Raw genomic sequence first — 17066 nt, forward strand, 5'->3', positions numbered from 1 at the left:
CGGGGTCTTCGTTGGAGGAGTTAGAGAAAGTATTGTAGGAGGTGAAGGGGTTTGCAACCCCATGAGAACAGAGCTCCCAGGGACTAAACCACCATCCAAAGAGTACTCATGGACAGACCCATGGCTCCAGCTGCATATGTAGCAGAGGATGGCCTTGTTGAGCACCAATGTGAGAAGAAGCCCTTGGTCCTGCCAAGACTCAACCCCCCAGTGTAAGGGAAGGTCAGGCCAGGGAGGCGGGAAGAGGTGGGTGATGGGTGGGATAATGCCCTCATAGAAGAAGGGAGAGCGGGGAGGGGATAGGGCAGTTATTGGCTTATGGATGGAGAACCAGGGATAACATGTGAAATGTAAATAAAAAATATCCAATAAAAATTTATTAAAAAAATAAAAATAAAAATAAAAAATAGGACCCATCCTTCTACATCCAAGAAATACACCTTAACATCAAGATTAAACATCACCTCAGGGTAAAAGAATGGAAAGGGATATTCTAAAGAAATGGACCTGAGAATCAAGCCAGTGTAGCCATTTTAATATCTGACAAAATAGACTTCAACCTAGAACTAATCAAAAGAGATAGGGAAGGACACAGCATACTCATCAAAGGAAAAATCCACTAGAGAACACTGCAATTCTTAATATCTATACACCAAACACAAACACACCCACATTCATAAAAGGAGCACTACTACAGCTTAAATCACTATCGTTCACATAGTGATAGTGGGGTGCTTCTGTACCCCATTCTCATCAATAGACATCCAGACAAAAACTAAACACAGGAATAGCAAAGCCATCGTTAAAGAAGCTTCTTTCTGAAGTTTCGAGAACAAATACAGAGACCCACAGCTGGACAGTTGTTCAAGAGAGTAACGTGCTTATAGGGCTGGAATGTGAGCTGTGCCTCCAGGAGCTCATGTGACTGAAACCTGGCCTCCAGCCTGGGCACTGTTTTAAGATAATGTTGGCTCTAGCTAGTGGAAATGGACCACGGGTTGCAGACCTTGAGTTGAGATCTGCTTCTCTTCCAACCAGATCTCTAGGCCTCCTGATCCACCAAGAACAAAAAGTACTGCAGACTCTCCCCACCACAAACCACGCTGGTCCAGCCACCCTGCCTTCCCCAGCATTATGGACGGCAACCTCAGGGATTTTGAGCCAAAACAAAGCTCTTCATATGCTTCTGTCAACTAATCTCTCACAGCAACAAGAAAGTTAACACAACCACTGGTAATAAAATACAGCAAGATTATAATGTGATAGTAATAAAGGTTACATGTAGAGGATACCCCTTTCATAATTCCCTAATTCCTCACTGCAGTGTAGTATCAGGAACTGTAATTGAAACGGGTAACTGAAATCTCATAAAGTAGAATAGTGGATAGTATAACCGTTCAAAGGAAGCTACCGTGTGCTTCAATGGTTATCACGGCCACAGGCTGGGAAACTGCCCATGCAGCCCAGTCAGTCTGACAAGGACACTCTAAGTCTTTATCTCAGCATGACGAATTTAGACTCAGTAGAAAAGGATCACAGTCAGACTGTCTCCTTTCACATATTTAGTGAAATACTAATTGTTTCTCATGTTTAGTGAAAAGCAAAACAAGTTCAGTGCTAAAACCATTTGTGTCTACCAACTTCGTTCCTGTCACCTAGGATCCTGCCACGGATGCTGTCATAGCTTGCCTTTCTGGTTGCCATGACAAAGTACAGGGACAAATGCAGTTTAGAGGAGAAAGGGTCCATTCGAGCTCACAGCCCAAGATCAACATTTATCGTGCTGGGAAGTCCCAGCATGAAGAGTTTGAAAGGACTCGTTAGTCACTTCACATCCGCAGTGAAAAGCAGAGACCGTGAATTTGTGTGCACATGCTGGTGGTCAGCTCTCTTTGCATTCAGCCCCTCACATGGTGTTTCCCACACACCGAGTGAGTCTTCCCACTTCATTCAACCCAACTAAGGAAATCCCTCACAGGCATGCCCTCTAGGCCAACCCAACCCAGACAATCCTCATAGAGACTTCTCTCCACATGATTCTACATTGTGTTGTGCTAAGGAAACAAACCTTCACCAGTAAGCCACAGCATGTTACTGGAGGGACCATGAAAGTTGCTTCTTCAAGGGTCTTGGTTGACAACTGCATTGATAATTTCTTACAAGTCCTTCATGTGGCACACCAGTGACCCATGTGGATACTCCTCACTGGGTCTCAGTGCAACACCTGCAGCCCCACCCAGCCACACGACACCCTTACACGGGTGCTCTTGTAGATACACACACCGAGACTGATTCTTGTAGGGGAAAAAAAGTAAAAGATCTGTATTCATGGGATTTTCTCTCCTGGTTTTGATTAACTGAAAAGAATCAGACAACGTTTTGATAAAAGGCAGAAGACTGAACACGCAGAACCACGCTGTTCTGACCAAGGAATGCCCTCAATTTAAGAACACAAGACAAGAGGCAGGAAATGAGAAGAGAGAAATAGAAGATCTCTCCCAATTATAAAGTGTATTAAAAGTCAGTACCCCATGAAGAGTGTCCCTCTTTAAGCCTCAGGAAATGGACTCTGTGATTTTCTGAGTGGTTCAAAATTACTATCTTTTTATGGTGCATGACCAAGATTCGCATAAACTTGGAACGAAATCTAATGAGCTACATTTTCCCCAGTGGCTATCAAGTGATTCTCTCCCTTCTTTACTTTTCTTCTAAGTTTTATTTCATTTTTTTTCTTTCAGTTAACAAAGGGAATCCCTAAACCTCCACAGAACATAATTTTGTAAATTACCTTCTTTGGCCTCTACAGCTATGCACTCCACAAACATTTATTTTAAAATATATATTATTATCCAGTCATATCAAGTGACTGTAATACACTTACGCATTTCTATTTGTTTCCCCTATGAGCACATAGGAATATGTAGGGAAAAGGCATTGATGTGTGATTATTGTTTGCTGTCTACTTAGAAGAGCACACACCTGTAATCCCAGGATTTAGGAGGCAGAAGCAGGGGGGTCAGGAGTTCAAGGTTCTCCCCAGCTACATAATGTGCTTAAGACCAGGCGAGGCTACGTAAAACCTCATCTCAAGACAAAACAAAAATAGAAGAATATCACAGTCTAGATGTCAAAATTCTATGACAATTTCCTAGTTCATTTTAGGCCAGTTTCATTTTAGTCTTAGTTTCCCCAGCCCAGCCTAGCCAGCCCTGTGGTAGCTATTAGTGCTAATATAACTCACAAGCACTCACTACAGGCCCTCTCTACACTATGCAGTTTTCACACGTGACCGGAAGGATGTGGGGAAAGACCCTGGTCCTTCTGCTCCACCTGGGTAAAATAGTGATGGGCTGGAGAGATGGCTTGATGGTTAAAGCTGGGCTTACAACCAAAAATGTAAGAGAGCCGTACTTTATCAGCCTGAAGTTTGAGAAGGAACTGAGCATGCTCAGCCCTGCATGGGGGAAAAAATGTCTCTTTCACATGCAGTGGCCAGCACTCAGAACGCTGTCTGATCTGCTTGTCACTTTGCTGAGCCCGTGGCTAATTTGTTTAAGGACAGCTATCCACACACCTACTGGGCCTCTGGTCAGATGGCACACTCTTCTGCCATTTTAATCAGCATTTATTGACCTTTTTTTAATCTTCACCTGCTTGTCCTTCTTGTTTCTTATTTGGTTTGAGTGAGCATATTTGAGCATATTTGTTGAGTTACCAAACCCTAATATCTCTCTTTGGCCTAAGAAACTAGAACTGACCTTGAATATCACAGTGAAATGTGTTTGTAGCCAAGAAGAACTAACAGATAGCCAGTCCTTCCAGCTTACTCATCATGAGGAGCAGAAACCTGCCTTTAACCACAGTGCACAGCTTGACCCAGTGTTCCAGTCTGGCTGAGGGAAAAATAGTTCATTTTAAAAGGTTAAGAGGGGCTGAGCCTTAGTGGTGTTCATCTTTAATCCCAGCCCTTGAAAGTGGATCTGTAAGTTCAAGGGCAGCCAAGTCAGCCTGGTCCAGGATAGGCCAGGCTACATGGAGAAACCCTGTCCCCCGCCCCCAAAAAAGGGAGGAGTCGGCAAGAGGAGGAAGAGGAGAGTGGTTTGGAAGGAGTTAGGGGAGGAATTAGTGATGACTATAGTCAAAACACATTGTTTGCATGTATGAAATTCTCAAAAAAAAAGGATAAAAACACAGAAATGTTTAAAAGTTTGTGAACAGGGCTAGAGAGGTGGCTCAGTGGTTAAGAGCACTGTTTGCTCTTCCAAAGGTCCTGAGTTCAATTCCCAGCAACAGCATGGTGACTCGCAACCATCTAATGGGATCCAATGCCCTCTTCTGGTGTGTGTTTCTGAAGACAGCTACAGTGTACTCATATAAAATGGATAAATAAATAAATATTTTTTTAGAAAAAGTTTGTGAATCAAATAAGACTCACTGGAAGTCAGGCTGAACATAAGAGTACAAGCCTTTTTAAGGTTATCTTCATTCATTTTGTTCTGCTACAACCGAAGACTGGGAACGTTTTACATCTTTTCTACTTTTTTGAACCCATGTATACACATGTGTTGTAGATGTGCGAGTGAGGGGTTCAGGGGGAAGGCAGGTGTCCCACCCCATCACTCTCTGCCTTTTTCCCTCAGGACGGAGTCTCTCACTGAGCCTGCAGCTGGCCTTGTAGCCAGCAAACCGTTTCCACCCCTACCCGACTGGGCTCTCAGATGATCGTGTGCCCACTCTAGCTTTTCCATGTGGCTACTGGAGATTTGAACTCAGATCCCCATGTCTGAGCATCAATCACGCTTATTCACTGAGCTATCTTTCCAGCCTGAGATCAAATAACTCTTAAAGAATAAAAAGTTATTTCTTCCTCTCCCGAAAGCTTCGGGGATTGGTAGCAGCATCTGCCAAAGGTTCCTAGATGTGGCAGAAGGACTAAGGCGCAGGGGGTGGGGTGGGAGGGCGGGGAGAGATCAGAGAGTGGATGTTAGCAAATTCCCATTTTTATTAAGATATACCCCTGAGATAAAAAGCCTATTCCCAAGATAAAGACCCCAGTCCCCTCATGGCAAGAGATCTCAGGTGACCTAAGCACCTTACCTGCCCTCAGCTCTCAGGACTGTAGAACTGGGCACTGAGTTTCCAACATGCTTTTGGGAGGACATGTTCAGACCATAGCAGCCATTTTACCAAGAAAGAGCGTTAAGGTCTGCCCTGCTCTGTGTGGTGACATTTATAGCATGGCCCGTCTGCGTGGAGGAGACCAGCAGTGTTCCTTTGCATGAGTTGACAGGGGTGTGAATTGACTTAAGGAGAGGTCTCAGTTTGGGTTATTGTTGCTGCGATTGTGAAGAAACACCAGGAGGAAGAGGTACATTTGGCTTGAGCATCCACATTTACAGTCCATCACTGAAGAAAGCCAGGACAGGAGGCGCGCTCATGCTGAAGCCATGGTGCTGCCTACTAGTTTGCTCTTCATGACTTGCCCTATAAGCCTGCTTTCTTATAGAACCCAGGACCACCATCCCAGGGGTATAACCACCCACAACGGGCTGGGCCCTCTCCCGTCAATCACTAGCTAAGAAAATGTTCTGCAGGCTTGCCTACAGCCCAATCTTATGGAGGGATTTTCTCAATCGGGGTTCCCTCTGCTCAGATGACTCTAATGTATGTCCAGTTGACATAAAACTAGCAAATATGCAAAAAGAAACTAGTCAACATGCAAGAGAAATATTTGGAGCCTCGTGTTCTGGTTTGCATCATCAGAAAACAAAGCTCTCATTCTGAGCTCCACTTGTTTGTCTGGAATCAATTTCGAGATCAGAAAGAAAAAGAGCTACTATTGGTTGAGAGTCTTCCCTTCTTAATAATCCAGACACCCAAGCAGAAAACAGCAGGATTAAAAAAAAAATGTCTACTGTCAGCTATGAGGATTCACACCTGCAACCCCTACACTTGGGGGACAGAGACAGGAGGATCATAAATTCAAGGTCATCCTTGGTTACACAAAGAGTTCACTCAAGGCCATCCTGGACTACACGAGACACTGTCATAAATAAAAAAAAAATGTTTGCTGCCAGTTGCCAAGCGTCACCCATCACAGAGTTTCTCTCCATATTCTAGTCTTCTCAGTGTCCTGGTTAGTTAGGAGGATGGTTAAATATGAGAGGAAATGACATCATAGAAATAGGACAGGGCTTCCTGCCTGTGGTAGGCTCCGGTGGCTCTTGTCAAAATGGGCATATTCATGAAACCCGAGGAAGTGGTTCTGGCCCTGGTTAGACCTACTTTGGATGCAAGGCTATCTCCATAAAGAACATTGATAAGGACACCTTAGACAGCCCTGCATTCACGGCCTAGTGGCTTCTATCTCTGCAAAGGAACAGCTGCCAAGAACAAAAAGAAATGTTCGGAGGTCAAACATCAAGTCTTGTTGTGACAGATTATAACTATAGTCACTTCATTCTTACACCATGCTTTCTGGGTGCCCCCCTTGACAAGACCGTCATCCACAAAGGTAACCTTAGAGACGTGGGTCTTGAACAAGGAGCCTGAAGCAAATACAAAGTCAAAGACAGATGCAAGAGAGGTTCTAAAGAGTGATCCTTCCAGAAATCCACTTCAGGATAAATGGGAAGAGTGGGTGATATGCCATTAATCCCAGGACTCTGGAGGCAGAGACAGGTGGACCAGAGGCAGGCAAATCTCTCTGAGATCAAGGCCAGCCTGAGCCTAGTCTACTCAGTCCAAAAGAGGCCACATAGTGAAACCCTATCTTAAAAGATAGATAGATAGATAGATAGATAGATAGATAGATAGATAGATAGATAGATAGATAGAAATAGGTTCAAACTCAGCAAATAAAAGAGTTCTCAGGAAAGAGACAACACAGAAAGAGAAATATTTCTGTAAAAAAACAAAGTACACAGAGATACAATGAGAATGTTGCAGTAATGAAGAAGAATCAGAGACAAATGTTCTTGCAAATTAAAATTATTGTGGCAAAGCTGAAAAATCCAGTGAAATGCTTGGAAGAGAAAATTGTCCAGAAAGCAAGAGGTTGCAAACTATGCAATGTCATGCACACACACACACACACACACACACACACACACACACACATTAAAGTAAAATTTTTTTCAAAACAAACAATTCAAGGAAATTATGCAGTACTGAAGCACACAGAAAAACATACCAGATAACTAAATCATCCTTTTGAACTCACGCCAACAAATCACTGTGAACTTTTAAAATGTCAGGTTCAAACTAAGACCCCAACAGCGTGTAGAAAGTGAACATTGTTCACAGAACAATTCCAGAGGTGGACAGAAACTAGATCATTACTTCAAAATTCATTTTAAAATGATTTCAGAGAGAGAGAGAGAGAGAGAGAGAGCGTGTAATTTCATGCAGTCCATCCAGGCTGGGCTTAAACTCAGAAACATCCACCTTTAGCTTCCCTAGTAAGTAGCTGGACTCACAAGTGCCCGACAGTTACCACACCTGATTATTTTTAACACAATTTCATAATGAGGTATTTTAAAATACATATCCTCCAAGCATTGTTTCCTAGGAGTCCACTGGAATATGAATGAGTTAAATGAGTCAGTCAGTTCACCAATAAAGATTATGTGGGCTGAGCATGATAGCCCAGACCAGTGACTGTAGCACTGGGGAAGTGGATAAAGAGTTCAAGGGCATCCCTGACTACATGAGACCCAGAATCAAAAGACAAGAAAGAGGAGAAGGGTTGGGAGGAGGAGGAATGTTTGGAGGTGGAGGAGGAGGAATGTGAGGAGGTGGAGGGGAAGGAAGAGGAATGGGAGAAAGCAAAGGAGGAGGAATGGGAGGAGGAGAAGGAAATTTACTTTGACAATTATGCGGGATCCAGGAAATGAGATGAACCAGGAGAGAAAATTCCAGAGTGACAGCAAGAGGAGACCCCCCAGGGCTGTAGTTTTACAGAAGGCCCTTGAGAGCCAACAACCCACACAGGAGAAAGACTCCAGAAGAAATGTTTCAAAAAGAAAACCAGAAAGAGTTAAGAGATGTGTTTGAAATCCTAACAGGGTTATTCCTCTGGCAGACACTTTGAGGGTAGATTAATGATGTAAAGACCACAAACACGTGGACAGAAAAAATTTATCATCTCTAAGGAAAACAGAAAATTGTACACAGCTCATCTGTGCACACAAATGTCAACTTAACCAAGACCTGGGACAGATGTACAGCGGTTGGAAGGAAGGTGGAGTGGAGAAAGACTGAAGAGAAGAAACAGACCGGGTCATCCTGTGAGTGAAGAAACCATGAGAGGATACCTAAAACATGACGTTCTACATCTGTATAAGAACGCACAGATGTAGAGAAAGATAGAAATAAAAACCAGGAAGAAATAAGGCAAGTATCTAGGTGAGAATCCCAGCTGCAGAGGAGTGAGACAAAGAAAGACTGGTTTTCATGTTAATCAATGTACAACTATTTGATGGTGTGCGTGTGTGTGTGTGTGTGTGTGTGTGTGTGTGTGTGTGTGAAAGAGAGAGAGAGAGAGAGAGAGAGAGAGAGAGAGAGAGCAGATATGCATGTGTATAATATGTGTGTTGGATATGTGTGTGTATGTGGTATGTGGGTGGCTGTATGTGCAGGCTTGTGTCTATATGTGTATGTGAAAGATGTGTTCTGCTTGTGTTGTGTTTGTGTGTGGTATGTGTGTGTGGATGTGGTGTGTGTGGGGGTGTATGTGCAGGCTTGCATATATGTGTGTGTGTGTGTGTGTGTGTGTGTGAAAGATGTGTTCTGTGTGGTATGTGTGTATGTGATGTGTGTTTGATATGTGTATTGGATATGTGTATACAACTCTGTGAGTGCAGGCATGTGTGTGTGTGTGTGTGTGTGTGTGTGTGTGTGTGTGTGTGCAGTGAGGTGTGTCCATGTGTGTGTCTTTTGGTTTCTATTCCTACATAAGTAAACATCATGACCAAGAAGCAAGTTGGAGGCTTCCACATCTGCATAATGGCTGACAGGTAGACCAGGCCATCCTTTCAGAAGAGGACTGAGTGGTCGTCATTCGCTTCGGACATGACTGGGATCACACTTGCTTGAAGATGGATGAGATTCTGTACAGCATCACCGAAAAGGTTAAAAATTTTGCAGTTATTTGTCTTGTGGATATTACAGAAGAAGTACCTGACTTCGACAAGATGTACGAGCTCTATGACCCATGCACGGTCATGTTCTTCTTCAGAAACAAACATCATGATTGATTTGGGCACTGGTAACAATAACAAGATCAACTGGGCCATGGAAGACAAGCATGAAACGGTTGACATCATAGAGACCGTGTACCGTGGCGCCCGCAAAGTCTGAGGCCTGGTGGTGTCGCCCAAGAACTATTCTACAAAGTACAGATAACGAGCACTGCCTCAGGCTGTGCAAAGGACACTGGGAGCCTCTTTCAGCTAGACAGACTCTGCCCTCATAGCCTCGGGAAAGGGCCTGCAGCAGAACATGGCCTTAGAGCTGGAGGATCCTTGAGATGATGAGGGTTGCGGGGCCTTAACTACCTGAAGCAAATAAACATGCTGAAGGAATAGTTAAATAAAGAAGGAGGAGGAGGAGGAGGAGGAGGAGGAGGAGGAGGAGGAGGAGGAGGAGGAGGAGGAGAAGAAGAAGAAGAAGAAGAAGAAGAAGAAGAAGAAGAAGAAGAAGAAGAAGAAGAAGAAGAAGAAGAAGAAGAAGAAGAAGAAGAAGCAGAAGCAGAAGCAGAAGCAGCAGCAAGTTGGGGAGGAAAGAGTTTATTCAGCTTACACGTTTTCCACATTGCTGTTCATCACCACAGGAACTCAAGCAGGTCAGGAAGCAGGAGCTGATACAGAGGCCATGGAGGGATGTCTTTTACTGGCTTGCTTCCCCTGGCTTGCTCAGCTTGCTCTCTTATAGAATCCAAGACCACCAGCCCAGGGATGGCACCACCCACAATGGGATGGGCCCTCCCCCCTTGATCACTAATTGAGAAAATGCCTTACAGCTGGGTCTCATGGAGGCATTTCCTCAAGGGAGGCTCCTTTCTCTGTGATAACTCCAGCTTGTGTCAAGTTGACACACAAAACCAGCCAGTAGAGTGTGGGTGTGCAGTCTGTATGTGTGTGTGGTGTGTATGTGGTGTATGTGTGATGTGTATGTGTCTGACCTGTGTATGAGACGTGTGTGATGTGTGTATTTAATGCGTCAGAGTGTATATGGAGGTCAGAGGATATCGCTATATCCTTCTCTCCTTCTACAGCGTAGTCCAGGGATCAAAGGCAGGTCTTCAGGCTTGAGGATCAACTGCCTTTACCTTAACCATCTCGATGTTACTCGTTTAACTGTCTAAAGCTGTGAACATGTTAAAAAAATATAAATTATTTATAAACTTAGAAGACTGTTTAGGGAGTAGGGAATGACAAGCTTGAGAAAATAAATTGGTTTCATTCAGTTAATCAGTAAACGCTCTTCCTCTAAACTGGATTAAAACTGTCTTTTAGAAATACACAAGACTGCAGAGATGGTTCCGCCATTAAGAATGCATGGTGCTCGTCCAGGAGGACCAGACTTGGGATCCCTGCACTCAGGTCAGGATGCCTATGTCAGGCTACTTACATAGTAAGATTTCATTCATTTCAGGGGGGGGAGGAAAGGGAGTAAGAGGGAGGGAGAAAGGGGGAGGGAGAAAGGGGGAGAGAAAGAGGGAGGGGGAGGGGAGGGAGAGGGGGAGGGAGAGGGAGAGGGGGAGGGAGAGGGAGAGGGGGGAATATCCTTTATCCTAGCATTCCAGAGGCTGATGCTGGAGGAGTCCAAAACCAGGCATGAATACCCTGGCTCAAGGAGATTAACAGAAAATAAGAAAATAAATTAAATAAGAATAATAAATTAAAAAGTAAGTAAAAAAAACTTTCCAGAGATATCTGATGGGGGCAGGGATAAGCCTCCTGTGTGAACAGGATGGGGAGGAATGGGGTGTGTGGGTCACAAGAGCTGGTAGATAGGGACGGTGAGACAATATGAAAGCTTCTGGCCAACTTTCTAACGGAAGAAGTAGGACGCAAGGCTATTCATTCAGTGACGGTGCAGAGCTGTCGTGGAAGGACTGGAGAAGGGGGTGGTGTGAAATAAACCTGCAGAAGAGGAAGAAAGGTGGTCATCCCAGAAGGTTCAAGTTCATGACCACTTCTTAGGCCCAGGAGAAAGCTGAAACAAAATACCATGTTACCGTGGTCCAGGTCAGGGCCCGGGAATTCCAGACTCTCAACACTTTATTCAAGAATGAAATAAAATCCCATGCAGCTTACGAAGTAGTGAAGGGACTTTATTTAAAGAAAATAACAGAAAAGATTAGAATACACGGCAAGAAAGCAGAGGCCCCGTGGGCGCAGATGCTTTTATAAAACTGAAGAGGAGTTTGATTGCCAAGGGGCCTACTTTCTCCATTGTGATTGATGAATTGGCTTTTTATGCTTGTTTGTCGTTGTGTTTTATTTTACTTTGTTTTGCAACAGGGCCTCACACTGTGGCTCTGGCTGGCCCGGAACTTGGGATCAGGCTGGATCGGGGAGAACAGAGATTCCCCCTGACTGCTGGGATTGAAAGCATGCAGTATTGTGCCTAGCGATAGATTAGATCTTATACTAGCGATACATTAGACCTTATACTAGCGATACATTAGACCTTATACTAGCGATACATTAGACCTTATACTAGCGATACATTAGACCTTATACTAGCGATACATTAGACCTTATACTAGCGATACATTAGACCTTATACTAGCGATACATTAGACCTTATACTCACTTTTCTACTCTGCCTGTTGCTTTCCATGGCAGATCTGATTTTTTTTTTCTTTTTTTTTTCCCCCGGAGCTGGGGACCGAACCCAGGGCCTTGCGCATGCTAGGCAAGCCCTCTACCGCTGAGCTAAATCCCCAACCCGCGGCAGATCTGATTTTAATCCTACCAATATCCAACTATGCACAGGAATAAGCTAGCCAAATTGAGAAATTTTTACCTTATTGCACATATACCCAGTTCCAGTTCAGGCCAGACTGGCCTTTCCATTCTTCTACTCAGATATAAGGAGAAAACCACTGAAGGAGGCTAGGCCTGAGGCGGATGGTTGTTAGGGGAGGAGACACTTACTCCATTGTTACAGAGGGAGGGGTATGTGGGCAGCCCGAGACAGGGGTCCTCTGTTGTTAGTAGATTGCTAACTGCATGTTCAGAGAGCGAGCACTGTACATGCTGGTAAGAGATCCGGGTGGCCAAGTGCACAGTTACTAGAAAAAGGGAGTTACTAAAAGAGGGACATGGGCATAGCCTTAGCCGTGTGCAGTTCCAGTTACTAAACTATCCCCAGTGCTGCCTCAGAGCGACTTATAAACAACAGAAATGCATCTATCACTGTTCTAGAAGCTGGAAAGTGAGATCAATGTGTTAGCAGATTCAATATGTAGGCGCATGGAGGTGCGGTGTGTGATTCTGTCACAGAAGCCACATTTGTGTGCCCTCGTGTGTAAGAAGAAACTGGCTCTCTGGGATCTTTCTGAAAAATGTGATTACTTTGTACTTAATACTAAATTTATTTAATTGTTTTTAAATATGTGCTAGGAACTGAATCAGCGTCTGGTACTCGCTAGGCCAACATGCTATTAACTATACAGGCAAAGCCTACAAGATGGGATCATTGGCCAAAGGCCGCCCCCACATCTCCTAATACTGTCACCATGGGGGTCTTGGTTTTCATAGGTGTAGTTGAGGGGAGCATAAACGCTCAACCATGACACTCCCCATCAATCCAATAGTACTTTACGTATTTTGTGAGCTGTTTTGAGTCTAACCAAGAAAAAGAAGAAACAGATCAGGATTCAGTTCAAAACGGAATCCAAATCCTTATGATTCTGTGTGAGAGACAGAATAAGATGATGGAGACAGCTTCATTACCACCCAGGGCCATTTTACATCAGCAGTCAGAGGAGGGAGAACGGCCACATCATCCAGCAAGCGTTCAGTGAAGGTTTGGTTTGTGAGCCAGTTACTTTTGAGGGTCAGATTGATTGGATTAAGAAACACATGGGGTGTGTCCATGTGAGGCGGTCCAGGAAGGGTTAGCGGAGCAGGAATGCCTCTCCTGAGGTAAGTGTGGCACCATTCCACAGTCTAGTGTCCTCGACTAGCAAAGGACACAGATGAAAACCAGCTGAGCACTGCCACACTCTGCCTCCTGGTCCTGGTGTGAGGAAGCAAATCCACGCTTCTGCTCCAGTCACAGAGAGCTTCGCTGCCATATGTCTTACTTACCACAATGGACCATGTCTTCAAACTTCAAGCCCAAACAGATTCCTCCTCCCTTAAAGTAATTCAAGTCACATATTTGAATCATAGCTACAAGAAGGGTGGCTAATTCAGCTTGTAGGTCTTTTTGTTAATTTGAGGGGAAGGCATATTCTACCACAGCGGCTAATAATTGGGAGGAAGGGTAGAAAATTGCCATCTGTGGCCCCCTTGATTATCCATGCAAAGATCAACTACAGACAAGATCACCAGAGGGAGACTGCTAGAGGACAAGCTATTCCCACAGACCCAGAGAACCCTGTGTACTACTTACTACGTCCACGGAGAAAGTGCTTCTTGGCCTCGGAGGCATTTGATGGCCATTGTCTTAGGAAAGGAAACAAACTTACCATGAACATTTGGACCTCCTGGTGTAGTGAGAACCATAAAATAATACCAGTGTGCAGACTTCTTGGCGTGGCTGTTTCAACTGTACTCTAGCCATAAGGAAACAATCAGACCATTTCAGACTATGGGACATTCTACAAGACCAGTTGGCCTAAGTCCTAAAAAAAAAAAAAAAAAAAAAAAAAAAAAAAAAAAAAAAAAAGCCAGTGTCTTGAGAGATGATAGAAAGTTGAAAGGATGGCTGAAAAAGACTCCAGGGACTGATGACACCGTGCAAATAACTGAGATTAGATTTTGGAATAGAAAATAGCCTAGCTCTGTAAAGTCATTTGAAGAGACGTGTGTGTATTGTGTATTGACTATGGATTGTACACTAACCGATGTTATGAAACTAATACTCAGTTCATTAACAGTGATATCCGTATGTTTATGCTGGAGGCTGCTCATCCCCAGGGCGTGTTGGCTGATAGGCCTAGAAGCAAAGAACTATGGCAACAATTATGTTTCAATATTTCTACCCAAAATAAGGCAGCGTGTGTGTACTGGCTGGTTTGTGTATCAACTTGACACACACTGGAGTTACCACAGAGAAAGAGCCTCCCTTGAGGAAATGCCTCCATGAGATCCAGCTGTAAGGCATTTTCTCAATTAGTGATCAAGGGTGGGAGGGCCTGTTGTGGATGGTGCTATCCCTGGGCTGATAGTCCTGGGTTCTGTAAGAGAGCAAGCTGAGCAAGCCAGGGGAAGCAAGCCAGTAAGTAACATCCCTCCATGGCCTCTCCATCAGCTCCTGCTTCCTGACCTGCTTGAGTTCCAGTCCTGACATCCTTTGGTGATGAACAGCAATGTGGAAGTGTAAGCTGAATAAACCCTTTCCTCCCCAACTTGCTTCTTGGTCATGATGTTTGTGCTGGAATAGAAACCTTGACTAAGGCTGCGTGTGTGTGTGTGTGTGTGTGTGTGTGTGTGTGTGTGTGTGCACGTGCGCGCATATACTCACACCTATATCTGTGCGTTGGGTAGAGGGGGCAAGCAATAAAAGGAACGACAGCGCTAAGCAGACACAGGGTTGTTCTACCTGGAGAGAGAGATGATGTGTATCTGTGTATTCTTTGCTGTTGGCTTTTCTAAGTGAAATACGGCTTTAAAATCGTTGTAGGTCACATGCTAAGGCACCTGATTACAAAGTAGTCGTTCACAGAGGGAGGACACCAGGGCCACCTAAATCCCAGTCCTCTGCAACAATGCCACAATTGCTGAAACTGTTTACACTCCCGAATCCTGGCACTGCAAATAGTTCTACAGATTTCCAAAGAGTTGCCTGAGCTCCCAAACAAACCCCCAAATTCATTCATTCATTCACCCCCCCCCCAATCTGTCTCATCCCGGAAGTGAACTGGAACCCAGGAGTCAGACAGAGGGCAGCACAGCTGCTCTGTTCACTGGAATCAAGACTCACATTCGAGGGACTGCTAAGGTTATGCCCTGTAAGAGGTCCTGGAAGACCTCAAGCAGCCTTTAACCCCAACAAAGCCACATTGAAGGCCCAGAGGACACAGTTTCTGATGAAATGGGAGGGAACAGGTCGCTTTGCCAGGGGCCGGGTGACCATGTGGCCATTCAATGATGATGTTTCCCGCTCACCAAGCCAGTGATTCACCAAAGCCAATGGCAACCAGATGCTCCTTGCTGGCACAGCACAGAAAGAACAACCGAACTTGCCACAGTGAAGGAATGCATTTCTGGGAAGGGCCCTGGGAACGGGTTGAATGGAACCAGAAGAACTCACATGGCTGGAGAAACACCCTTTCAATCAATGTGCGGACCGACGATCACAAATAAGATGAAACGAGCATTCATGAATGTCCTGGTGTGGTACTGCACACCCGTGTTCCCACCACTGGGGAAGCTGAGGCAGAAAGGTTTTGAGTTCAAGGCTTGCACAGTCTACATGGCGAGACTGCCTCAGAAACAAAAAACGAACGGCTAACACTGTGGCGGCATGTGCTGAAGGAGGGGCCCAGGGACAGGTGGATCACAACTCTGAGGCCAGCTCGAACTAAACTTGGCTGAAGCTCTAGCTCAGTTGATAGAGCGCTTGTGAAACTCTTAGTTCAATGCCCAGCGCCCCGTAAAATGGGGCATGGCGAGCAGGGGCTGGTGGCACATGCCTTCGAGGCCAGCACTGGCGCCCTGGAAGCAGAGGCAGGTGTGTTTCTGTGCGTTTGAAGCCAACTTACTCTACATAGCAAGTTCCCTAAGGCTATATGGTGAGACCCTGTCTAAACACACACACACACACACACACACACACACACACACACACACACACACACACACACACAAATAACAACAAGAAGAAGGCATGTGGTCCAAGCCTATAATCTCAGTAGTCAAGATATGAGATAAAAGGATCAGAAGTTCAATGTCATGCTCTGATAGACAGCAAGTTTAAGGGGAGAGAAAAGAGAAAGAACATAGGGAGGGGCTCCTCCCCACCCCCCTTCCAGATATAAACGTCTGTTCTACTACTTTGGGTCCCGGTGCTTGAGAGAAACTATCTGAAGCCTTTGGAGTGCTAAATACAGGAGTGCTGTACTGAGCGCATTTGACCTATGGCTTTGATTGTCCGCGTCCATCTGTTTCCGTTAAGTGCACCGACTGTTCCTGGGTAAGAGGCTGGCCACTGACAGAGAAGGACGTTCCAAAAGTCAACATCTTCCCTGAAACCCAAAAGGGATGGCAGGCCCGCCCAGCTGGTGGACAGCTGTCACCGGCTCAGATCTGCGTATCCACCCTCTTCCTTAACGATTTTGGCCTCTAACCTCTTCCTCTCCTTACTTTGCTTGCTTTTGAAATACTGGGGATTAGGGAGCCTCCCTTCCCAACCCGCTGCTTTCCTCCTCTTCTCCTAAGGGAACAACCTTAGCAGGAGACCGCTAAGAGTGAAAGAAAACCGTGACCACGATAAGCTGCGACAAAGAATAGATGAGATTTTGTTCATGGAAGATTTTGATCTGGAGCAATCCCAGAGTCAAAGCATTTTGACTTTCAATTAACAGCTGGTGAAAAGAGAAAAAAAAAAAATACGCTCATCACGAGGGAGCAGACAGCCCACTTATGGTGTCAATTGTTGGTATTTGTGTCTCACTTTGCACCATCTGGTTTTCTCTCGTTCCCCTGCACCCAGCTTTGTCCCTTATGCCAGGCTGACACGTAGGACAGACACAGCCTTTGCAAAGGGCATGTGTATATCATCATCCACTCCAGCCAGGCTGGATCCTTTTCTCCTGCAATTTCCTACTAGGTTGGGGATGGGTTGGGGAGGGAATTCCTGGGTTGAGAACAAAATGTTTCTGC

The 17066-nt window shown here is 45.0% G+C and overlaps 1 long non-coding RNA gene and 1 pseudogene across 1 annotated transcript; both read left to right on the forward strand.

Moving 5' to 3' along the window:
* Positions 1 to 7738: 7738 nt before the first annotated feature.
* On the forward strand, positions 7739 to 14587 carry LOC134483044 (uncharacterized). Its single transcript, XR_015642619.1, has 5 exons — positions 7739 to 8394; positions 10518 to 10604; positions 10800 to 10909; positions 14120 to 14337; positions 14494 to 14587. It is a non-coding gene; the product is annotated as an uncharacterized LOC134483044 (long non-coding RNA).
* Positions 9179 to 9405, forward strand: LOC147999849 (thioredoxin-like protein 4A pseudogene; annotated as a pseudogene).
* Positions 14588 to 17066: the final 2479 nt, after the last annotated feature.

Source organism: Rattus norvegicus, chromosome 18 (assembly GCF_021556685.1).
Source record: "Rattus norvegicus strain SHRSP/BbbUtx chromosome 18, alternate assembly SHRSP_T2T, whole genome shotgun sequence".
Lineage (NCBI taxonomy): Eukaryota > Metazoa > Chordata > Mammalia > Rodentia > Muridae > Rattus > Rattus norvegicus.